Source organism: Somniosus microcephalus, chromosome 3, assembly GCF_052327205.1.
Source record: "Somniosus microcephalus isolate GS21.2 chromosome 3, FLI_Smic_1.0, whole genome shotgun sequence".
NCBI lineage: Eukaryota > Metazoa > Chordata > Chondrichthyes > Squaliformes > Somniosidae > Somniosus > Somniosus microcephalus.
In genome coordinates this window covers 65,152,223-65,178,456 of record NC_140989.1, presented here as the reverse complement: position 1 = coordinate 65,178,456, position 26,234 = coordinate 65,152,223, and the positions used below count along the sequence as shown (strand labels likewise).

At 42.9% G+C, this 26,234-nt stretch overlaps 1 protein-coding gene across 2 annotated transcripts in view; it reads right to left on the bottom strand.

Annotated features, from left to right (window-relative positions):
- Positions 1–23,266, bottom strand: part of LOC147121106 (transcriptional-regulating factor 1-like) — a 279,913-nt gene extending 256,647 nt beyond the window's left edge. For both annotated transcript variants that reach the window (XM_085980821.1, XM_085980823.1), the window contains exon 1: positions 23,189–23,266. The gene's annotated coding sequence lies outside the window, so the exon portion shown is untranslated. The remainder of the gene's footprint in view (positions 1–23,188) is intronic.
- Positions 23,267–26,234: the final 2,968 nt, after the last annotated feature.

The window sequence follows — 26,234 nt, the reverse complement described above, 5'->3', positions numbered from 1 at the left end:
CATAGATGCTTAGAAGGAGACAAAGATGTTGTGAGGCTGCAAGACCAAGGGCCCTCCCTGTGTGTTGTCAGTTGTCTTCCAAGCATCAGAGTGAGAGGCAGTGTGAGGGCTGGATGGTGGAATAGTTATCTGAATGTGAGCATAGAGAGATAGGGAATGGGTAAGGGTGCATGGATGTGACTGTGAAGTGGGATGTGGAGGAAGAGATTGCTGAAGCTGAGTGCTGTTGGGGAAAGGCAATGGGGATCAGGTTGAGGGTGATGGAAACTTCGTACTTACTTTCCCTGTGCGGTGAAGGTCATGGAAGCGCTTCCTGCACTGCATCCAGGTGCGACGGGTGACTCCCAGAGAGTTTACCTCTGCTGCCACCTCCATCCAGGCAGCCCTGGACTCTTTGGGAGGCCTCTTCCTCCCTGAGTGAGGGTAGAGGACCTCCCTGTGGGCCCTTACCCCATTCACCAAGGTCTGCAGTGACGTCTCGTTGAACTTGGCGGCAGCTCGGCCTCTGCTGCTGGCAGCAGCTGGTGCAAGCTCCTCTGCCATTGTGCAAGAGTGGTTGAGAAGCCTGCAGAGGTGGAGAAGCTTGCTGGACACTTTAAAAGCACCACGAATGATGACATCATACTGTGGGGCTTTCTGACTGGAAATGGACAATTAGCAAGGGTGCCCACACGTTGGAACTTAATTGGCCACTTGAAGGAAAATTGCGTGCAACTGGCTGACCCATTTTTTTTTTTTGGGTGGGAACCCAAAAATTTCCCGCACGATCCACAAAATCGGGCCCAATATATTAGGATTTTTCAAAAGGCCTTCAATAAGGAAAGTAGACTCATGACTAAGGTCAGAGCATGTGGAGTTGGGGGTAAGTACCAGAATGGATAGCAAGCTGGCTACAAACAAAAAACAGAGTGTAGGAGTTAAGGGTCGTTACTCAGATGGCAAAAGTTGGGAAGTAGTGTTCCACAAGGATCGGTGCAGGGACCACTGTTGTTCACCATTTATATAAACAATTTGGACTTGGAAGTATAAATTCAAAATTTGCAGATTGCACCAAATTGGGGTGTATAGTTAATAGTGAGGAAGACTGCGACAAAATATAAGAAGGCATTAATAAACTTGCAGAATGATGTGTAATTGACAAATGAACTTCAATATAGCTAAGTGTGAGGGAACAATAAGGAGGCCATGTACTGCTCGGAAAATATGAGTCTAAATGGAGTAGAGGAGCAAAGCGATCCAGTGGTACAGATACACAAATCACTAAAAGTAGAGACATGTCAATAAGGCCATAAAAAAGGCAAACCAAGCCTGGGGTTCATTTCTAGAGGGACTGAATTGAAAAGCCAGGATGTTATGTTAAACTTGTATAGAACCTTGGTTAGATCACACTTGGAGTACTGTGAACAGTTCTGGTCTTCATATTATAATGATGTAGAGGCACTGGAGAAGGTGCAAAATATATTTACAAGGATGATAGCAAAACTGAGAAGCTATACCCATCAGGAAAGACTGAACAGGCTGGGCCTCTTCTCTAGGAAAGAGAAAGCTGATGGGTGACCTGATAGATGTCTTTAAGATTATGAAAGGGTTCGATAGGGTAGATGTAGAAAATAGGTTTCCACTTGCGGGCAAGACCAGAACGAGGGGCCATAAAAAAAAGTCACTAATAAATCCACTAATAAAACTTCTTTACTTGGAGAGTGGTTAGAATGTGAAACTCTCGACCACAAAGAGTAGTTGAGGCGAAAAGCATTGATGTATTTAAGGAGAAGCTAGATAAACACATGAGGGAGAAAATAATAGGATATGTTGATAAGGTTAGATAAAGGTAGGATTGGCAGAGCCTCCTGTGGAAAATAAACATGGGCATGGGCCAGATGGGCTGAATGCCCTGTTTCTGTGGACCAGTTGGGCTGAATGCCCTGTTTCTGTGGACCAGAAGGGCTGAATGCCCTGTTTCTGTGGACCAGATGGGCTGAATGCCCTGTTTCTGTGGACCAGATGGGCTGAATGCCCTGTTTCTGTGGACCAGATGGGCTGAATGCCCTGTTTCTGTGGACCAGTTGGGCTGAATGCCCTGTTTCTGTGGACCAGATGGGCTGAATGCCCTGTTTCTGTGGACCAGATGGGCTGAATGCCCTGTTTCTGTGGACCAGATGGGCTGAATGCCCTGTTTCTGTGGACCAGTTGGGCTGAATGCCCTGTTTCTGTGGGCCAGTTGGGCTGAATGCCCTGTTTCTGTGGGCCAGTTGGGCTGAATGCCCTGTTTCTGTGGGCCAGTTGGGCTGAATGCCCTGTTTCTGTGCTGTACACTCAAAGTAATTCTGTGTAAGTAAATGGCAAGCAAAACCTTTAGAAAGTAATAAGGGACCTTTCTTCTGCTGAAAATTGCCAACAGAAAGACTCCACCTCCCCCGCCATCCGCACCAGAAATTTGCTGAATAAGGATTGTTCTGGCCTTTTTCCGAGCCATTTCAGAGTTGCTCAGAAGATGCTGAGCTGTGTACTCACATTCAGAAGTGTGAATTAATAATGTGAAAGACAAGCAAATGCCAAAATTTATCCACAGCACTGGCAAAAGTGAACAATAGAACAGAGTTTGAATGAGCACAACACTAGCTCATCAGGACCTACCAGCATCAAACAAACCACAGTGGCCACTGCACATACTTTTCTCGATGCATTGCACCTAAAAATCTATTTGACATATTTGCAGTTATGAACTTGATAGTTGCCTCGTCACTTTGGTGTACATTGGAACAAAAGCAGCTTCCTCTTCAGCACATTAAAAGAATGACAGATTACAATATATATTCCAAGGGATGTCATTTCATTTAGTGATTGAATGGTTGTTATCCTTATGGGTGTGTGATGTTCCGGTGCATGTGTGTTCAATGTATTTTCCCAATGCTTTGAAGCAATCCTTGTGATTTGTAAACGTCCATATATTAGTGCCCGATGCAGAGGTGCTCGCCTAAATGATTGAGGTGGATGGTTGAACAGATGTGTGAGCTGCCCGAGATTCAGATGACCCACTGCCTGCCTATGCCACTAACTGAGATGTATCTGTCTGCGTGAGAAGTGCACATGCTGGGAGCTCAGTGCTTTCTAAGATGGTGCCTGCAGTTACTTGTGCAGGCCAATATGATGGTGTAGACATGCCACTAACATGACTGTCATTCCGCTGCTGTCACGCTTCTCCACACATGGCACTGCTGGATGCAATTGGCTTATGAGGCCGAACGACCTGCTGGAGTATAGGTAGGCATCTACCTGGTCTTTGAATTCTTCCCTGTTTTGTTGTCTTTTTGTCCAAAAAACTGAAGTCTCCAGAGTAGCAATGCGAGCATTCATGCACAATGCTCCTGTTGTGTCTTTGGTCTGCTTTACTGACCCGAGCACTGCACTTCTCACGTGTGTTGCTTCTTGCTCTAAGTCTGAATGCAGTGCAGAAACCTTCTTCCATCAATTGCATTACTGTAGTAAGTAGATTTTCCTTACTTTATCATGTCTTATTCAGGAACATTTCAGAGACCTCCACTCAGGTCTGCAGGGTAAAGTTAGATCCAGAGTTTCTGCACTCCACAATTTCCTGTTCAGGACACGGAGTCCTCCCAGTATTCATTGGCAAGCCCCTGGACTGAATATGCAGCATGCCTCAGTTACAGTATTTATGAGGACATCCAGCTCTTAGTTAGTGAATCTATACCCAGTCATTACCTTTAAGATTTGTGCTCCACCAATGGATGAAAGAATATTTTTCCGTTTATAACATTTGAGGGTTCAGGTTCCCAAGACATTAAAAGCAACACCTCAAGTGGATAAGGCTACTGGTGCCATTCTCTAACAGCTTTCAAAACTGCTGCCATCACTCCCTACTCAAAAAAAGCCACTCACAACCAATGTCCCCATTCATTTTTTTTGGATGCACGGCCCCTTTAAATGGGCTGCGCAGCCCATTCAAATTACTGCGCATGCACAGTTTTTCCATTCAAAAGCCGATGATCAGCCTGCGTGGGACCTCCAGAGTGCTGCGCAGCCACACTGCTCAAAACCCCTCTGGTCTTGCAAACTACTGCCCCATCCCAACCTCCCTCTCCAAAGTCCCTAAATGAGTTGTCGCCTCCCAAATCCTACCCATCATTCCTGCAACTCCATGTTTGGATCAGGTTGCTGGCCCTACCCCAGCACCAAAATGACCCTAACCAAAGTCACAAATGACATCCTGTGTGTCTGTGCTCAGGGTGCACAATCCCTCCTAGTCCTCGCTGAAGCTTTTGACCCTGTTGACCATACCATCCTCTTCCAATGCCTTTCCTCTGCTGTTCAGCTCAGTGGACTGTCCTTGCCTGGTTCCACTCTTACTTATCCAATTGTAGCCAGGGTATCTTCAGCAATGACTTCTCTTCCCACCCCACTACCCCACCGCTCTCTCCCCAAGGATGTGTAGATAGATTTTTTTTAGGCAAGGGTATTACGCAATATGGAGCAAAGGCAAGTTAATGGAGTTGAGGTACAGATCAGCCAAGATCTCATTGAGTGGCGGGACAGGCGCGAGGGTCTGAATGGCCTACTCCTGTTTCTATTCTTGGCCCCTCCTCTTTTTTGTCTACATACTACACCATGTCAGCTTCTACGTTCTTACTGATGACACCCAGCTCAACCTCTGAACCACCTCTCTCAACTCTATGACCTCCATGCTGTCAGATTGATTGTCCAATAGTCTTGGATGAGCTTCAATTTCCTGCAGTTAAACATTGGTAATACTGAAGTCATTGGAGTGGATTTCAGTCTTCCAAAATTGGCGTTAACAGGGCGCTATCCCTCAAAATGGGGTCGGTGGATTTACCGCCCCATTAACCCCGATAATGCAGCCAGTGCCATTTTGAAAGGGGCCTACCTCTGGGTGCCCAAAGTGTCTAATGGTAGGCCCCTTTTAGTAACATGTAAAGATTATGTATAGAGCTAGAATAGAGCTACAGCAGCCTTTGCACAGTCTTTTACTTCTCTGGACTTTAAGGCAAATGCAAATGTAGCAATAGTTACAAATGGCCAATTACAGCTCAGATTAACAAACTGAAAGCTAGTAACTTTCTGTTCACACAGCAATGGAGCTTCTTTTAACAAATTCTGCTGGTTAAGCCCCAACCTTTTGAAATGCTGAGTCAGGTTTTCACCTTGTCTTGTGGTAGTGGCAAATTCACTAGAATTACAAATACTCCCTGTAGTAATACAGCCAGAAGATGCAACTCTGATGCGGTCTGAACAAAGGTACATTCAAAAAGCTGCTCTGTGTCACGTGATACTCAGCCACAGACTAGAAGGTCCTGGACTCAATTCCTGATCTATGATGATTTAACTGATTTTAGACAGTAGCGGAGGCATGACAATTGGCCTCACTATTACAGGCTAGGCGTGGGGGAAACAAAAACAATCAGCCAATGTTCCACCTACTAATGGTTAACCAGTGACCCCCTTTGTTAAAAGTGTAGATAAGGTCAAGCTTGGCTGTAATGCAGGCCATGATTATGTAAGCCTGCTGACACGGTCTGGACTCACATATAGAAAATAGGAACTCAGCAAAGTACTGAAAGAGGGCTGGCACCGGTGGAGCTGTACCTAGGTTCAAGTCGTTAGTTCCTCACATAGTGAATCCCTGATGTCAATTGCATCACCAAGGGGAGTTTTCAAGTGGGGTATAAGTATTTACCTGCAGGCAGCTAGGAAGGAAAATTGGAAAAGAACAAAAGGAAGTACTTACATTTATATCAGGGATTGGGAGAGTTACCTGGACACTTTGAGCCAGGAGGCAGTCACACCATTTAGGTTAGGTAGTGGTACAAGTCTTGCTAGTGGTCAGGGACAGGAGGGTGTGACTGCAACTCAGGCAGGTAAAGGGACACAGGTGCAGTGCTGCAGGAGCCTCAGGCTTTGTCCATATCCAACAGGTATGAGGTTCTTGCTGGCTGTGTGGATGAGGGAAAAGTCTGCAGGATGGATGAGCAATCTAACCATGGCACCATGGTGCAGGAGGCCATTCAAGTGGTGAGAGTGAAAGGGAATGTAGTTGTGGTAGGGGACAGTATAGTCAGAGTGATAGATACAGTTCTCTGCAGCCACAACCAGGAGTTCCGAAGGTTGTGTTGCCTGCCCAGTGCCAGGTTGAAAGACATCTCCTCGTGGTTGGAGAAGAACTTGGAGTGGGAAGGGGAGGATCCAGTTGTCGTAATCCATGTAGGAACCAATTACATAGGCAGAACTAGGAATGAAGTTCTGCTGAGAGAGTTTGAGGAGTTGGGGTCAAAATTAAAATGCAGAATCTCAAAGGCAAGTGCCAACTGGCATAGGGATAAGCAAATTAGAAGGTTAAATGCGTGGCTCAAAGAGTGGTGTGGGAGGCAGGGGTTTTGCTTCATGGGGCACTTGCACCAGTACTGGGGAAAGAGGGAGCTGTTCCTTTGGGACGGGCTCCACTTAAACCGGGCTGGAACCAGTGTCCTGGCAAATCGAATAACCAGGGCAGTAGACAGGGCTTTAAACTAATGAAGGGGGGGGGGTGGGAGGATTCAGGAAAGAGTAAATTTAAAAGCAGCAAGTGAAATGTCAAGGCTCTAGAGCAGAGCAGAGCTTTGGGTAAAAATAAGCAGAGTGCGTCAGGTAGGGACAGAGAGAGTAACAAAGGTATTAGGGCATCAGTGACTAAGGTGACATCAGGGAAAAATAGAAAAAAGTCAAAGCTAAAGGCACTATATCTGAATGTGCGAAGCATTTGCAACAAAATAGATGAATAGCGCAGATAGAAATGAATAGGTTTGATCTAATAGCCATTACAGAGACATGGTTGGGAACTAAATATTCCAGGATACTTAACTTTTAGAAGAGAAAGGCAAAGTGGAAAAGGAGGAGGGGTAGCCCCAATAATAAAGGATGGGATAAAGACAGTAGGGAGAAAGGACCTTAGCTCCGAAAATCAAGAAGTAGAAACAGTTTGGAAACAGCAAGGGGCAGAAAACATTGGTGGGAGTTGTTTATAGGCCCTCAAACAGTAGTTGTAATGTAGGGCAGAATATAAATCAGGAAATTAGAGGCACATGTAACAAGGGTAATACAGTAATCATGTGGGGCTTTAATCTACATATAGACTGGGCAAACCAAATTTGCAGTAATAGTGCGGAGGACGAATTCATGGCATGGAATGTATACAAGATAGTTTTCTACATCAGTATGTTGAGGAACCAACTAGGGAACAGGCTATTTTAGATCTAGTATTGTGCAATGAGAAAGGGCTAATTAATAATCTTGCAGTAAACAGACCTTTAGGGAAGAGTGAGCATAATATGATAGAATTTTATATTAAGTTCGAAAGTGATTTAGTTAAATCCGAAACTAGGGTCTTAAATCTAAACAAAGCAAACTATGTACGTATGAGGGGTGAGTTGGCTTAGAGAGATTGGGAAACTACATTAAAAGACAAGCAATGGTTGGCATTTAAAGAATTAATACATATTTTACAACAAATATACATTCCTTTAAGGCACAAAAACCCCACAGGAAAAGTGGTCCAACCGTGGCAAACAAGAAGTTAAAGATAGTATTAAATCACAGGAAAAGGCTTATAATGTAGCCAAAAAGAGCAGTAAGCCTGAGGATTGGGAGAATTTTAGAATTCAGCAAAGGAGGACCAAAAAAATTGATAAAGAAAGGGAAAATATATGAGTGTAAACTAGCGAAAGACATAAAAGTCTATAGAAGCTTCTTTAGGTATGTAAAAAGGAAAAGATTAGCGAAAGTAAATGTGGGTCCCTTACAGGCTGAGACAGGAAAAATTACAATGGGGAATAAGGAAATGGCAGAGAAATTAAACAAATACTTTGTGTCTGCCTTCATGGAAGAAGACGCAAAAAATCACCGGGAAATAGTGGAGAGCCAGGGGTCTAGCAAGAATGAGGATCTGAAAGAAATTAGATTGTGGATGCATTGGTAATAATCTTCCAAAACTCCCTGGACTCAGCAAAGGTCCCGGCAGACTGGAAAACTGCTAATGTAACACCCTTATTTAAAAAGGGCAGTAGACAGAAGGCTGGAAACTATAGACCGGTTAGCCTAACATCTGTGGTAGGTAAAATTTTGGAGTCCATTATTAAGGAGACAGTAACAGGACATTTGGATAATCATAATTTAATAAGACAAAGTCAGCATGGTTTTATGAAGGGGAAGTCATGTATGACAAATTTGCTGGAGTTCTTTGAGGAAGTAACATATAGGGTGGATAAAGGTGAACCAGTGGACGTAGTGTAGTTAGACTTCCAAAAGGCATTTGACAAGGTGCCACACAAAAGATTATTGCTTAAGATAAAAAATCATGGGATTGGGGGTAATATTCTGGCATGGATAGAGGATTGGCTATCTAACAGAAGGCAGAGAGTTGGGATAAATGGTTCATTCTCAGACTGGCAATCAGTAACCAGTGGTGTTCCGCAGGGGTCAGTGCTGGGTCCCCAACTCTTTACAATCTATATTAACGATTTGGAGGAGGGGACCGAGTGTAACATATCAAAGTTTGCAGATGATACTAAGATGGGAGGGAAAGTAGTGAGTGAGGAGGACAAAAAACCTGCAAAGGGACGTAGACAGGCTAAGTAAGTGGGCAGAGATTTGGCAGATGGAATACAAAGTGTGAGGTTATGCACTTTGGCAGGAAAAATCGTAGAGCAAGTTATTATCTTAAATGGCAAGAAACTGGAAAGTACTGAAGTACAAAGGGATCTGGGGGTCCTGGTGCACGAAACTCAAAAGGTTAGTATGCAGGTGCAGCAAGTGATTAAGAAGGCCAATGGAGTGTTGGCTTTCATTGCTAGGGGGATAGAATATAAAAATAGGGAGGTATTGCTTCAGTTGTACAAGGTATTGGTGAGACCGCACCTGGAATACTGCATACAGTTTTGGTGTCCATACTTAAGAAAAGACATACTTGCTCTCGAGTCAGTACAAAGAAGGTTCACTCGGTTAATCCCGGGGATGAGGGGATGGACATATGAGGAGAGGTTGAGTAGATTGGGACTCTACTCATTGGAGTTCAGAAGAATGAGAGGCGATCTTATTGAAACATATAAGATTGTGAAGGGGTTGGATCGGGTGGATGCGGGGAAGATGTTCCCGATGATGGGTGAAACTAGAACTAGGGGGCATAGTCTTAGAATAAGGGGCTGCTCTTTCAAAACTGAGATGAGGAGGAACTACTTCACTCAGAGGGTGGTAGGTCCATGGACTATGCTGCCCCAAAAAGCTGTCGAAGCTACATCATTACATAAATTTAAAACAGAAATAGACAGTTTCCTAGAAGAAAAGGGAATTAAGGGTTACAGGGAGCGGGCAGGAATTTGGACATGAGTCTAGGTTCGGATCGGTCATGGCCCTGTGGGTAGCGGAGTGGGCCCGTGTAGCCTGATCCTGCTCCTGTTTCGTGTGTCTAATTCTGTTAGATTCAGGAGATAGTCCTGTCATAGTGGATTGGCGGTTAGGATCAGATCAGCCATGATCTTATTGAATGGCGGAGCAGGCTCGAGGGGCCGATTGGCCTACTCCTGCTCCTATTTCTTATGTTCTTATGTAAAAATAAGTGCTGGAGAAATTAATGGGACTGAAAACTGATAAATCCCCTGGACCTGATGGCCTACATCCTAGGGTTTTGAAAGAGGTGGCTATAGAGATAGTGGATGCATTGGTTGTCATCTTCCAAAATGCCATAGATTCTAGAACAGTTCCTGCAGATTGGAAGGTAGAAAATGTAACCCCACTATTTAAGAAAGGAGGGAGAGAGAAAACGGGGAACTACAGACCAGTTAGCCTGACATCAGTAGTAGGGAAAATGCTAGAATCTATTATTAAGGACGGGGTAACAGGGCACTTAGAAAATAATATGATTGGGCAGAGTCACCACAGATTTATGAAAGGGAAATCGTGTTTGACAAATCTGTTTTTTTGAGGTTGTAACTAGCAGAATAGATAAGAGGGAACCAGTGGATGTGGTGTATTTGGAATTTCAGAAGGCATTCGATAAGGTGCCACACAAGAGGTTATTAAACAAAATTAGGGCTCATGGGATTGGTGGTAACATACTAGCATGGATTGAGGATTGGTTAACGGACAGAAAACAGAGAGTAGGAATAAACGGGTCATTTTTGGGTTGGCAGGCTGTAACTAGTGGGGTACCGCAGGGATCAGTGCTTGGGCCTCAGCTATTCATAATCTATATCAATGATTTGGATGAGTGAACCAAATGTAATACATCCAATTTTGCTGGTGATACAAAGCTGGGTGGGAATGTAAGTTGTGAGGAGGATGCAAGGGGATATAAACAGGCTAACTGAGTGGGCAACAACATGGCAAATGGAATATGTGGAGAAATGTGGAGTTATCCACTTTGGTAGGAAAAATAGAAAAGCAGAGTATTTTTTTAAATGGTTAGAGATTGGGAAATGTTGGTGTTCAGAGGGACCTGGGTGTCCTTGTACACAAATCACTGAAAGTTAACATGCAGGTACAGCAAGCAATTAGGAAAGCAAATGGTATGTTGGCCTTTATTACAAGAGGATTTGAGTATAAGAGTAAAGACGTCTTACTGCAATTATATAAGGCCCTGGTGAGACCATACCTGGAGTATTGTGTACAGATTTGGTCTCCTTACCGAAGGAAGGATATACTTGCCATAGAGGGAGTGCAACAAAAGTTGACCAAACTGATTCCTGGGATGGGGGGGATTGTCCTATGAGGAGCGATTGAGTAGACTCGGCCTATATTCTCTAGAGTTTAGATGAATGAGAGGTGATCTCATTGAAACATACAAAATTCTTACAGGGCTTGACAGGGTAGATGCAGGGAGGATGTTTCCCCTAGCTGGGGAATCTAGAACCAGAGGTCAGATTCTCCGAATAAGGGGTCAGCCATTTAGGACTGAGATGAGGAGAAATTTCTTCACTCAGAGGGTGGTGAATCTTTGGAATTCTCTACCTCAGAGGACTGTGGAGGCTCAGTCATTGAGTATATTCAAGACAGAGATTGATAGATTTTTGGATATTAAGGGAATCAAGGGATATGGGGATCGTGCAGGAAAGTTGAGTTGAGGTAGAAGATTAGCCATGATCGTATTGAATGGCGGAGCAGGCTCGAGGGGCCGAATGGCCTACTCCTGCTCCTATTTCTAAGTTCTTATGTTGCATCTTACACAATCTCAGGACATTGCAAAGCACTTTACAGCTAATGAAGTACTTTTGAATTGTAGTCCTTGTTGTAATGTAGGAAAACACAGCAGCCAAATGCACATAGCAAGATCCCACAAACAGCAGTGAGACAAATGACCAAATAATCTGTTCTTGTCGGTGTTGGTTGAAGGATAAATATGTGAGAAGGACACCAAGAGAACTCCCCAACTCTTCATGGGATCTTTTCCAACCCCCCCCCACCACCCCGCCGCCAAGAGGACCTCCGTTTAATGACTCATCCAAAAATGTCACCTTCACCAGCAATGGCAGCAATCCCTCAGTACTACACTGAAATGCCAGGCTAGATTATGTGCTCAATTATCTGGAGTGGACCTTGAACACACAACCTTGTGACTCAGAGGTGAGAATGTTACCACTGAGCCAAGGCTGACACTTTGGAGTGAAAAAGCAGCAGACAGCAGCTTGGCAGTAGGTCTCCTGTTCATTCAATCAGGGAAGGTGCTTAGTTTTATTAAAGACTACTCATGAAGCAATAAAACAAGTAAGTGACGAATAAAGGAATAAAATAAATTACAAAGATGCAAAAAATTAGGCCAATCACATTTTATACGTAGAACTGAAAATTATAGCAAGTGAACAGCACTAATTGAACTCATGAAGACATTAATCTGAAGCCAGGACATATAACCTGCTTAATTTGAAAAGGAGATTGGATTTGAACTGAAAAGCTGTCCTAATGCAGATGGTGCCTCACATTTTCACAGTAACAATGGTCTATAGATCCTCAGTATTGTCACTGCTTGCACTGTAAAACAAAATGCCATTTTCAACAAACATCAAGCCTCATTCTTTTCAGAGTTACAGTACTTACAGGCTTGACATAATTAACTATGGCTTCAAGAGGAGTATTGTAACATGGAATTTGGGTCTTCCAACCCAGAAATTCCTGCCTGATAAAAGGGGCCAATTGGACAGCTGTCAAAAATTGCACCAACCAACCTAACTTTTACAAAAAAGATGTTTTTTTTAATCTCCCAAGTTAAATGGTCTTCCTTTAGGTCTGAGAATGTAGTCTTCAGCACTTTCAGCTGCACAACCCTATAATGCATGAGGGAGACAGAGCCCGTATCCTCAAATTTGAGAGAATTCAAGTGGCCGAGACCCTGATGGGACCAGTTTTCTGCTGCAGTGGAGTACAAATGCAGTGCTATAGTGGGCTAGAGAGGAGAATTTATTTCTACAATATCCCACACAATGTATTTCCAATCTGAACTGTGCTGTCAAGAAGGCCATAATAAAAAGTGAAACACTTCCCCACCAATAGGAATGATTTAAAAATAATTATATATAGCATCTTCCTCCAAGTACATTTCAAAATAAATACGTGAGCCTGTTTATGAAGAAAAGAGATGCTAAAATCTTGATTCCACTAGTACTTTATAAATGTATTAAAAATGAATCAGCAAATGGTTGGTTGGTAGACATCAATGAATCAAGGTGCACGAGCAAATATGTGGTTGGCAGCCTGTTACTGGTGTTCAGTGTTGGGGCCGCTGTTGTTTATAATTTAAAAAAATGATTTAGAGGAAGGAATTGTGCCCAAAGTGCCCAAATCTGCAGAAGATTCCAAATTGGGAGCAGTGGCAAATGATAAATATCAATGCTCCCAAATCCAAAAGCTCGATTAGTGGCTGGGGAAATGGCAGGTGCAGTTTAATGCAGGGAAATGTAAGTTTATGAGATTTTGCAGAGGGAAGGTTAATGTGGATCATGTGCTAAATGGGAATGTGCTTGAGGTATCAAAGGAGGAGGACAGGTCATTAAAAACACCAGCATCGGGACCCAGGCTGTTAAAAAAGCAAACAGAAGGTTGGGATACGTAACAAGGGGTATAACAGAAAAATTCAGAGTAATTTTAAAACTGTATTTGACCCTGCGGAGACCATATCTGCAGTACTGCATGCAATTTTAGTCTCCCTATTTCAAAAATGACACACAGTTATTGGAGAGGGTACAGAGAAGGGATGTACAAATGATCCCAGAACTTAAGGGAATGACTGATGAAGAAAGAGTGACTACCCTGGGTACTTTTTCACTTGAAAAAAGACAGAGAGGGGATATGATAGAGATGTTTAAAACAATGATAGGTTTGGACAAATTGCATCTAAGTAAGCTTCTCTGCCTTGTACAGAATTTAAGCACAAGGGGTCATGTTTACAAATTAAATAAAATAGGAATGGCAGGAGGCATTTTTTTTTTACCAAAAGTGTGATAATTATGTGAAACAGATTACTAGCATCAGTGGTCGAACAAGGAACCTTAATGGGTTTTAAGCAAATACTTGAGAGATTCTTGTCAACAAGGTGGCATAGTGGTTAGCACTGTTGCCTCACAGCGCCAGGGACCCGGGTTCAAATCTGGCCTTGGGCGACTGTCTGTGTGGAGTTTGCACATTCTCCCTGTGTCTGCGTGGGTTTCCTCCGGGTGCTCCGGTTTCCTCCCACAGTCCAAAGATGTGTGGGTTAGGTTGATTTGGCTATGATAAATTGACCCTTAGTGTTAGGGGATTAAATACGTGGGGGTTGCGGGGATAGGGTGGGATGTGTGTCGGTGCAGGCTTGATGGGCTGAAATGGCCTCTAGCTGCACTGTGAGGATTCTGTGATTCTGTGAAAAGGGATTCAGAGCTATTAGGAATGCTTCTCCTGCCTGAAACTGTTACTATGCAAGTGCAACTGTACCCATCACACTTTTTAACATGTTTGTGTCAAACTTGCACCAATTAGCTCAAATTTTATATTCAGAAAACAGCAAGAAATCGCAACTGAATAGGTATGGACCATGCCAATTAATCCGTAACAATGTGAACTGAAAATTAACAATCACCAATTTCAAAAATACTTCTAATCAAATATCAGCAGTCAGCACCAACTACTAATAGTAGGGTACCCAATCAAATCACTCAATTAAAAATAATTTCATCCACTATCTTCTACTCTCACTTGCTCAGAATTTTTTACTACGATAAGCTTTGTAACATAATGGATATAAAAATGTCGATAAAATGATTAAAAGTTACCCACATAGTAGGATTTTCTGTGCTCATGTGGGGCTTGAACCAATGGTCTGACTCAAAGGCAAACGTGCTATCAGTGAGGTAAGCCGGACATCTAAATAACCACAAGCCTGATCACTAGTTACAGGGGTCTGATATATCGTAAAAGACCAGAGACTCAGGCTTTTCATCCTGAAAAGGAGGCATATGAGAGGTGATCTTATGGAGGTATATAAAATAGTAAAATATATGGAAAAGGTAAGTACTACAGTACTTTAAATTAAAATTGTGGGAGTAGGATAAGGGGATATAGGTTCAAACTATTACAGGCAGCTAGGACTGATATCAAGAAGTTCTTCATGCAGAGAATGAGCAACACTTGGAACTGATTTCCAGATAGAGTGGCGGAGACAAAGACTGTGGACGCATTTAAGAAGCAATTAAATACTACAATGGGAGGACTGGAGGGCACTTCTGGATCAATTACCTTGTGATTTCACAACAGTTCAGTTAAGGAGAAGGTGGGGGAAATTAGCCAGTGCTCCAGTGACCCCTGCTGGAAAGTAAATTCATGTCAACAACAAGCAAGGATGGGATCAGGATCAGCTGTGATGTCCCAAATGGTTTGAATAGTCTGTTGACAATCATGATCTGAGCTCAGAGATGAAGATCAGCCAACTTAGATAGCAGAGAGTGGCCATGGAGCTTTCTTCAGCTAAGAGGATGGGCACAATACTCAATCTCTTCACAAACTTGTTAATGCTAGTCTTAAACAGACCACTGCTAGAAGACAGCCTGGGATAGCACTCACTGTGGGGGAAAGGGGCTTCATTCAGCACCTCTCCTTGGTGCTTGAAGGGACAATGCAGTCCAACACCAATTTTCTATACTGTTGCGTTACAGTACGGGTTTGTATTTGGGGAACTTTGGCCGAGCAGGATCCAAGACCTTTGGGAGAGCAGGGTCCCCCAGCTCATTAATTTGAAAATCCTTGTTGTCTACATAGCCCTCCGTGATTTCACTGTACCCTACTCTAGTCCTACATCAATCCTCTCACATTCCAGTGATCCAACTACTTCCCACCCCTCCCTCTACTCCGGCACTGGTGGCAGAGGCTTCAGGTATCACACTGCCACATTGTGGAATTCTCTTCCCATATTGCTCTGCCTTGTTACATCTCTCCCTACCTCAAAGACGTCCTTAAAATCCACCTCTTCAACCAAGCTTTTTGCCACCTCCACTAATTCTTCTCCTGACTCTTGAGTCTTCTCTTCCGCCCCATTTTCACTACATTAAAGGCACTATATATGTTGCTGAGAGGAAAAAAATGCAGTTTAGCTGCTTTTGAACATCTAAATCTCATTATTTGTAATGTTTTCATTACAATATCTTTGTATTTTTCAGATAATTTGTTTCTCATTACCTGCAACACTGTTTCTAAGAAACTAACCACTGAATCCCACCCTTTGAATACAGCATGAATGGCTACAGAGGGCTTAGCGACACACTATAGCCAGTCCATCTGTGCAATTTAGGACTATTTGAGATTCAGTGGCACACCATACAAACAGTGCTTACCTGACCCCTATAACTGATGTTGTTTGCTGTTACTCCAACTTTTCTGGGAAAAGTATCAGACCAAAGAAATATTTTGAATAATTTAAAAAAGCGAAAGGAATATTACGACTTTACATGGCTTAAATAGAATGCATGGAGTGTGAGCACAAGCCTGGAATATGGAAACTGATCCACAATAACCCAACTGTAATGAAGCACACTCACCACTTTGTTGAGCGTAGGTTATATGGTCTGGTCATAGAACCACAGCAGTTTGCAGCACAGAAGGGGACCATTCAGCCAAACAATAAAGAGTAAATATCACACTAGTACAATGGGCATACTACTGGGGGTTTCACCCAGCATCAAATGCACACAGTATCAGACTTAAGTGTTTTTGATGTCAACATTGGGCACAAAAAGAAGGGTGCTCAGTCACCTTCTGAGTACAAAAGAATTTGAAGAAAGCTGCAGTAATTGTCACAGCATAGTATATTATGCTCCGTGGCAGTGAGTAAGGCAAATCAGGTGTTGAGATGTATTAGAGCCGAAATAGTGAGGTAATCCAGCCACTTTTTTAAATCATTGGTGCAACTATACTTGGAATACTATCTACAGTTCTGGCCATCTCAATATATAAAGGATATTGCAGCTATTCAAAGGATACAGAAGAGAGCAACCTGATTCTGGGGATGGAGGAATTGGATTATGAGGCATGATTGTGTAAATGGGGCATGTTCTCACTGGAAAAGAGATGGTAAAGAGGTGATACAATTGCTCCTTTTAGGATTCTCAAGGGACTAGATAACGTAGACCATAACAAGCTGTTTCACCTTGTCCAAAATAGGAGAACCTGAGGACACAACCTGCACTTTAAGAGGGGTAAATTCAAAACTAATCTGCAGAAACATTATTTCAGTGAGCAAGTGGTCAACTTATGGAGATGGTGGAAGCAGATAGTATTGATTAATTCAAATGCAAATCAGATAGATTTCTTCCAAAAAATATTTTGGGATACATTTTAGGAATAATTTTGAGAGATGGCATTGACAATGTAAGACATGCTTGGGAGGAACAGCTGACTTTGGGCCTATGGTTCCCAAAGTTTTCGACCTCTGGGTGTTTTCCTCGCCCCACGTCTGGGTCTGTTGTAGACTAATTGATTGCTGTGATCAGTCAACAACTCCATTATTGTTATATCATGTGAACTAGATGGGCCATGGTATTTTTTCATCTTAGCAATTTCTATGTTCTATTAATCCTTAACCCGTTGTGTGTTGAAAACCATTTCTTTGCATGGAACAGCTTTCCACCTAATTACTATTATTACCTTCAATTAATACAATAATCTAAAAAAAAAAAAAAATTGTATGCAGTGTACATATTGTCATCTTTGCTTAAAGAACAACCATGACCTATTTCTCTTCTCCTGCCTAACGATTCAGTAGATAATTGCAGTGTGTGATGTTGTACTAAGGTATACAGACCAGCAAGGTTCCACGCTTGATCCCTGCGGAGTCAAATGAGTTCAGTCAGGATGGGGTGTGGCATTACAATTATCCTCAATATCCCTGGGCTAAGGAGGCAAAAACTGGCAGGGTTCCCATTCTTACACTGTTCTACCAATACTTACTGGAAGTGCACATTAATCAGGCTTGGCTGTGACAACCCCATGGTAGAATCACTCACTATCCAGACTCACATATTAAGAACAACCACTTGGCTGAAGTAGTAGTTAATCATGAGTGTGCATGAAACTGTAGCTCAATATGATTCACTACCGTCAAGAGAAGATGGGTGTATTTTTTGAAGTGTTTTCCCAACAAACTAAGATTCATCTTGTGCGCAAATAAAACAGCTTCACACACCACTGTGACCGGGAATGAATTCTCAGCAGGGGCAGCATGTCAGACTTGTCCACTCATCAGCATTGCATTGCCCTTTTAGGAATTAAGTCACAGTCCTTTGTTTGTAATCCTTTGATTGTCAGTCCAATACACAGATCCCAGAACAGACTGCTGGAACAGCAACAACATCATCCCGACACACGTGCACATCATTATTGTAAAACTGGAGCACAATCAAAAAAGAGTCGTCATGGCCATAACGGAAATGGATTTCCCTGTCTACAGTATTAAATTGAAAATAACCCAAGCAACATTTTTGCCTGCTCCATTTCCCTTTTATTCCTCCATAGTGTGACTAAAAACAAGTAGTTTGAAGTAATTTTATCAAAAAGCAGTCATTACCTCAGATGCAGTTATACAATGAATCTAGAAATTAATATTTTCAGAATGGGACAAGTAACTTGTACTCAGTTATTTTTCCCACATTGCAAAGAAATTTAAATATGAAACCCTTTAATTAGCAATGAAGCAGACAGGATCTAATTTGAGTTCCATTCATTTTTCACCCCACTTACTACTGTTCAAATGTTCCAGGATAGCACGTTTAACTCTTTCACAGCCAGACAGCTGAAGAATTTATATTACCTTCAGATGCTTGCACATAATTTAGTAAGGATGATTGTAGCTTCAAAAGGAACAGAGATGTCTGACAAAAAATTAATTTAAAACAATGGACAAACTTTGTGAAAGTATAGCAGATGTTAATACTTTTCAGCATATATGCCAAAACTAGGAGTTACGCCATAGGAATAGCTGATGATCACTGGGATTGCTTGAATTTGTTTTAAATTTTGACACTGCCATTGCAATGAAATTCCTGACCTTTTCCAATATCACTATTAACATCTTCCATGCCTACTACCATTAAGCTTTGACCTGCACATTCTACAGAGCTGTCACCATTGTAAATAACTGCCCCCCAACAAGTCTCCATTTCCCCTTAGTCCTGAAGCAGCTTTTTTCAATCTCCTGTGTGTGTCCATTGAGGATATGATTTCCTCCATCCTCTGCAACTGCATCTCTTCCTCCTGAAACTGAATTCAATAAATCTGGTAGACAATATATGGGCTGGAACCAGAAAAAAAATCACTGTGAAAGCTTCTGAATTATTGTAAAAACCCAACTGATTTGCTAATGTCCTTCAGGAAAGGGAACCTTCCCCTCCGATCTGGTCTGACCTATATCCGAGTCCAGTCCCACACTATGTGGCTGACTCTTAATGCTGTCATGGCAATTAGAGATGGGCAATAAATGCTGCCTTGTCAGTGTCATCCATATCCTGAGAACAATTCTTTTAAAAAAATCACTGGATGGCTGCGGACACCTCTGGACTTGTAGTCCAGCATCAAACACCACATTTGGGAAAGGGAGGGGGCGTAGGGGGATGAACCAGCAGGTGCATTAAAAGGAGTACATGAGGCGTCCACCTGAAGTGATCTTTTTTAAATTTGCAGTCCGGAGGGTCTTAGGTGGAAATAACAATTGTATTTCACAGGGTAGCATTGAGGATGCATATCTAAAAGAAGCTTTTGAAAATGTGCAAGAACAGAATTATAAATTGTGATACAGTTGTGTCTATCCTCATAGCTCGATGTTGCCTTTCTCTGCTCAATCATACCCTCACCCAACTTCTATACACATGCACTTCCCAGCAGCGATCACTGGACAGCTTTCAGTGGTGGGAACCATGACGGATTTATTTTTCACTCCCTAACTGAGGAACACAGAAGTCAATTGCAACACTGTTACAAAAACCCATCTGAGATGCGCTGCAGGTCAAGGACTGAACCAGGGAATACCTGGTCTGTATTCCTCAGTGATATATCACACATATATCCACTGAGATAGCACCAAGATCACATGCCGGCAATAGAAATTCAGAACCATCAACCCACTGCAGCAGGCTCAGTAATCCAACTAGGCAGGTCCACAGTGCACCAGAGCACAGTTAATGATTGACCATCCAGTCTGGCTGACTAATATAACCTGAAAGGGTAGACCTGTCACTGAGGGCGGAGATTCTTCCCACTTGGCTCCAGATAACCCTGCAAACCATACCAAACAGGTAGTATATTCCTAGTTGGACAAGCATCAGGAAGCTTAGCAATGCTCGCTATCAGTAAGCTGCACATTTTCAACTGATTAAACTCGAACAGTACCCGTGCTCACACTTGTAGGTCCATAAGCTTTGGCTTTGCAACCTTCACCTAAGCTCTCTGGACTTGGGTAAATGGAGTGTGTCCTTCTGGTGTATACACTTTATCAGGCAAACTGATGTAGATTATTCAGCAGTGGAGGTTGGAGACTGTTAAACATGGGGTCTCCGTGCATATCAGACACCCAGCTGACCAAATGGAAAACACCGAACACTAAAGTTCTTTTTGCTTTAAAAAGGTTAGAACATGTTAGGAGGTTTGTGAAGTGGAAGAAGCGAGTTCATACCTCTGCTTCCCGACATGCTCAGTTTGCAACAGTAATTTTATTATATGCAAACAGTCAATTAGGAATTTTCCAATTCCTAGAGAACTCTTGAACAGAATTTGGTGGCGGCCTGGGGCAGGTCACTCACACACTCTCTTGCAGGGGATGTTTGCTACACAGACACTAAAAGACACAACTCATGAAAATAAAGCTGGAGGGCATTTTGAGAAAAAAAATGTTTCTTAAAAGGGCACGGCCTTTATTGAAAAGTGTTCCAGAAAAGAAAAGCTTTGCTCAGAAGTAGAGATCATGAAAATACAGAAAATATCTGGTTTCAACCTCCAAATTAGAGTTAAACATTGGGCTTTCCTCTCAAGATGCGACCTTTGGTCTTGGAGAGCTGAATTTGATGTATGATTTAAACGCCAAGCTTATCAAATTGCAAGCATAAAAATCTAGATGACCCTGTGCTATAGATTCAAATACTTTCAAAGAACCTTGCGATACTGTGTGCTATTCCCGCTCTTCAATCTTAAAACAGCTTCAACTAGCAATGTGCCAGTAACAGCTGTGCCATATCAATTTACTTTAATTTTGGTATTAATGAGCTAGTACAGGTAAATCCTTTCAGCATGACTATCTTTGCTGCCTCTGATATGACGGTCACTTAGCATCACCGCCTTTCACCATCCTAAGACAGTGCAGAAATATTCCTGCGCAAGACTGGCAAGATCAGCGCCTGTCATCTTATTTACATCTAATTGTGCATAATCTAATATAAATTAAGTACTCAATTTACATAAAGGATGAATGAACTGTGCATCTTTTAAGTAAAAAAAAAATCCTTTAAAAAAAAATGAACCGTAAGCTTGGAAGGGCCATCATTCCATAGATAACTCCATGCATGGAAGCTGTCAGTACCAGATTAATCAATTCCTCTTCTTTCTCTGAGCACCCACACCCGCTCCAATGTTGGAGTGATACCGGATATTTCCACCCACTGACCCCATTAACTGCTTACCAGCGCGAGTTTCACTCTGTGGCCTGCAAGTGCTTTCCTTTTAGGAAGCAATGCTCACACCATGCATGGGGAGGGTAGGATTGGCCAGGAATGAATCCCAAGTACAATTTACACGCTGAAACTGACCCATGTTCAACTTTAAGCACTTTGACGCAGGGCTTATTATTTTTCGAGGATAAAGAGAAAAAAGACAATTTCGGTAACAGTCTGGTTGCCCGATCAGCTCGAGAAGGGAGTCCATGCAGTTTAGGGATCTGATCCTACTAAAGTAACAGAATGGAGCTGAAGAATTTAATCCCTGACAATTGAATTTCCAGCAATTGCGCAAACCTTCACCTCAAGAGTTCATATTTTAAGACAAAAATAAACATGAAACGTCTGCAACAACCCTTGCACATTCGGTGAACTGGCCCACGGCGACACATCTCCGGTCAAACGCTCTGTATAGTTTAAATAATCTTCACATTTAATCTGGGGCGTTTTCTGATCACTTTAAATAAAATGGAGTTCCGCCTCATACGGTGTAATGTTTTTCAAATATAACAATTTCAGAAACGAAATTTAGGAGACAACAGATTTGGAGGTGGAGCAGGGACTTTAAACCTTAAAGAATGTTGCTTTAATTTAAAATAATAATAGAGAATACTCGAAATACTTAGTAGGCCAGGAAGCATCTGTGGAGAGAAAACGTTTCAGGTCGATGACCTTTCAGCAGAACTAACAACAGAAAATGCTGGAAAAACTCAGCAGGTCAGGCAACATCCGTGGAGAGAAATTTGAGTTGACGTTTCGGGTTTGACCCTTCTTCAAAACTGGAGAGAAAAGGAACTAGATCGAAGGCAACTAGTTTGGTTTAAATTTATCTCTGCGTTACTAATCGTCAGTTTGTTTCCCTTAATAACTGAATACAATTTTTCGTGGAGAAAACCCTGAATAAATTACAGCTACTTTGCAAAACAACTGCACCACTGCAACTGGGATTTACATGCTCGTGTGCTGCATAATTTTTCTTCAGGAAAGAAACAGCTTTTGAAAACATACCATCAGCTAGGCATTCGAAGAACTCAATCCGCAATATAAAAACCTAAACATTTTAAGTTAATGATCATGCGAAATAATCCAGTCCCTCCCCCACCATCACCTCGCAGCAACCCAGTCATCCAAGGTCACCAAGCAAAGTGAGTGAGCTGCTGAAAGTTTGGCAGCATCACTCGGCACAATGCTGGGCTTGTTTTGAGAGTTTGAGCGGCAGCGCGGGGGGGAAATAGTGCACAGTTGTACTTTGCAGGAGTCTATACAGTTGAGCCTGCCCCACACGATTGCAGTGCACCGGCGATCACTTGCACACTGCAACCCCTGACAGGAACTGATTTGGGATCTGCTGCAAATAGAATGCACGCTCCCTGGAGTATTCTTTCTCCCTTGCTGAAATATTGGTGCAGACCATTTCACCTGCCTGTGCACCACCAAGCCGCAATGTGCAACGTCGTAAGGGTTACATTTTCGGCATTAGTCTACCAAGGGTTAACAAAGTTTCAAATGATCAAGGCATATTCCGGGTCTAACGCCCTTTCACTGGACGAATGTCAACAGCCTTCAAGTGGTGCGTTGCATTAATGCATCGAATAGTTCATTAAACAGTCCCCCCGACACTGTTTATGTTGTTACTGGGCACAGACCCTGACGTCCCCTAGCTGTGCACAATACTAAACATTCACATTGCATAATAAAGGAGTCTCCCGCTGATCACAAACTCTGGAGGCAGCTTTTTGGCAGTGCCGCAACTCCTGGCACTTGCATGCACGCTGCAGGCCTGCAGATCTATTCCAAGACACAAACGTATGAAAGAATAATAAATCACTTAATGACTGGGCTCTCTCGCCCAAACACTCTTCTGTAATGTCCTCCAACAAAGCGAGTAATCTACGCGGCGCGTTGACCAAATATGCATGCGCAGAAAACAATGCAATCATTTAGTTTTAAACAAAGTGCCAAACACTTCTTACCTTGCAGTTTTTCATATACTGACGTCACTCAGAGAACATACGGTATGCAACTGCACCCATAATCCTGCAATGCCTTTAACAAATTAAAGGGAGACGGTCCCAGAACTGCGAAATCTGTGACATTTAATCAACCTATTTATGGAAGATTATTACAATACTTGTTAGTGTTACATAACAGTTGCCACGTTTCTCCGTGTAATTTGAACTGTGGAGCGGATCCAAGATTAAATTCAGTTAATTACAGTCTATGGAGAGAAATTATGACCACATTTTGTTAATTACGAACGCATAAACATGATCATGTTAACAGTGTGAGCACAAATGCACTCTCTATTAATTATTTCTGTACCAAAGCAAAATTTATATCCTATTAGCTTAAGATAAAATACAGATCAAATGCTAATCAATTTTATTTTGTGGAAAAATATGAATTATGGCTCAGTTGATAAATGTGTCTATCATATTTCCTTTTGAACACTCTGTAGACAATAAAGGCTCTGACTTGTGTACAGATAGCTCAGTGTTTTTCGAGTAGCATTACAACCGAAAGTATAGGTTCACCTTTATCCAGCCGCCTTGGCTCCTTATCCTTTTATACCCTTGGCCAGCTAAAATCTATCTGTTAGATCCGTGATTCTGAGAGTATGATGTTTTTCAATAACCACACGGATGCTGTAACTTAACAATCAACAGGTATTTACTGGAGTAGGGTAGTCTCAAGACTGGGGTACAGAGGCATGCTCAAGGCTTATATACAGGTGTGGTCACTGCCGGTACTACAGTATACAGGAGCTGTAAAAGTAGTTCTCTCTTAAAGGTACATACACTACACTATCCATCTCAGATGTAAAATTATTAATTGAGCTAGCATCTACTGCTTTTTGGGGGAGAGAGTTCTACACTTCTACCACCCTTTGTGTGATGTAGTGTTTCCTAACTTCTCTCCTGAATGGCCTAACTCTGATTTTATGGTTATGTCCTCTTGACTTAGATTCCCCCACTGGCGGAAAAAAGTTTCTCTCTACCCTATCAAAATTTCAAAACCCTAAAAACCACAATCAAATCATCCCTTAACCTTCTATATTCCCGGGAATATAAGCCTAGTTTTTGTAATCTATCCTCATAATCTAACCCTTGGAGCCCTGATAAAAATTCTGGTGAATCTGCGCTGCACTCCTTCCAAGGCTAATATATTCCTTCTAAGGTGCGATGCCCAGAACTGTACACAGTACTCCAGATGTGGTCTAACCAGGGCTTTGTATAGCCGTAGCAAAACTTCCTCCCCTTTATGTCCTAGCCCTCTAGTTATAAAGGCTAACATTCCATTAGTCTTTTTGATTATCTTTTTGTACCTGGCTACTGCATTTTAGTGATCTGATTACATGGATCCCTAAATTTCTTTGGACCTCCACTGTTCTTAGCTTTTCACTATTTAAATAATACTTGGATCGATCCGTTTTTGGTCCAAAATGGATGACCTCAGACTTACCTGTGGTGAAATCTCTCTGCCACAGTTTCGCCCACTCACTTAATCTATGCAGAGTGCTGGGCCGATTATCTTGGTTGGTTGGTCCCAAAAGGGGCCCTTGGTTGACATGTTTGATGCTTCCATGCTTTTCAAACCGTGAGGCTGCTTTCGGGCATTCAGTAGTTTTCTTGATGACATTAGCTGGCAAGTTCTCGGTGAACTAGCACACGCAGGGAGACCACGTGTAGGTTGTCATCAGTACCCCTTGTGACTTGTCATTGGCATACAACACTGTCTGGCGCGAAAGCCTGCTACTGGAGCTTTCAAGAATCACCCAATGCCGCAAGACTCTCAGGCTTATCAACACCCTAACAAGCAACCATAAGGTCCGTGTCTATCTTGGTGATAAGACCAGTCGAACACAGGCGCTCAACAACAGTCTGCTACAGGCGTCAGTGCTCGTACCAGCCTTTTTCAACAGGACATGCCCTGCACCAAATCCTGAAGGTTCGCCTATGCCAATGACATAGCACTGCTGACACAGGCATCAATGCTAGAGAAAGCAAGTAGGATGCTCACAAGTGACCTGGACCTACTGGAATGCTACTTCCAGACCTGGCGCCTCCACCTCAATCCAGAGAAGAGAGTTGTGTCGGCGTTCCATCTGAACAACAATGCCACCGGGAAAGAACTCAACGTTTCCTTCTGTGGAAGGCGACTTACCCATTAACCCCACCCAAAATACCTGGGCATCGCCCTGGATAGGACTCTCGCCTCATCTCACAACACCAGCCAAAAATTAAAAACCAGAGTAAACCTGGTCCGGAAACTCGCTGGAACATCATGGGGGAGCTCAGCTGGAGCACTTCGCACTGTAACAGTAGCCCTAGTCTACTCTGCTGCAGAATACTGCTCTGCCTCATGGTCCTGCAGCCACCACACAAAGATTGTGGATGTGCAGCTAAACGCTGCCATGAGGGCGGTGTCAGGGATGCTCAAGACCCACTCCAACAGAGTGGCTCCTGGCTCCTGGTTCCGTCCCACATTGCCCCACCTGCCATTCACTGTGATGCCACCATGCTCCGTGAGATGGAAAAAATCATGAGCAACATCGACCTTCTCATTCACGAAGACTTGAAAAACCCACCATGAAAGTGCTTTAAATCGCGCTGGCCATTCTGGAAACCAGCAGCCAATATTCATGCAGCTGGATGGCATTGTGGGATGCATGCAAGCTAAAGAGCCAACACCTCATCACTGACCCAACAGCAGAGGTCCCTGGCTTCGACCTCCCTCGAACAGTGGACAGCGCTGAACTGAATCCGCACAGGGCATGGACGATGCAGCCACCTGCTCCACAAGTGGAAGATGAGAGACGACCCGAAGTGTGAATGTGGCCATGAGTCCCAGACCATGGAACACATCACATCAACCTGTCCACTAAGATCTGTTGCGGGAGGCACCTCATTTCTCCGCCTGGCACCTCAGGAGGCCATCGACTGGATAGTCAAACTCGATATCCCATAATAAGCTTTACCCGTCATGTGAAAGTAATAGTACTTAATCTATCAATATCTC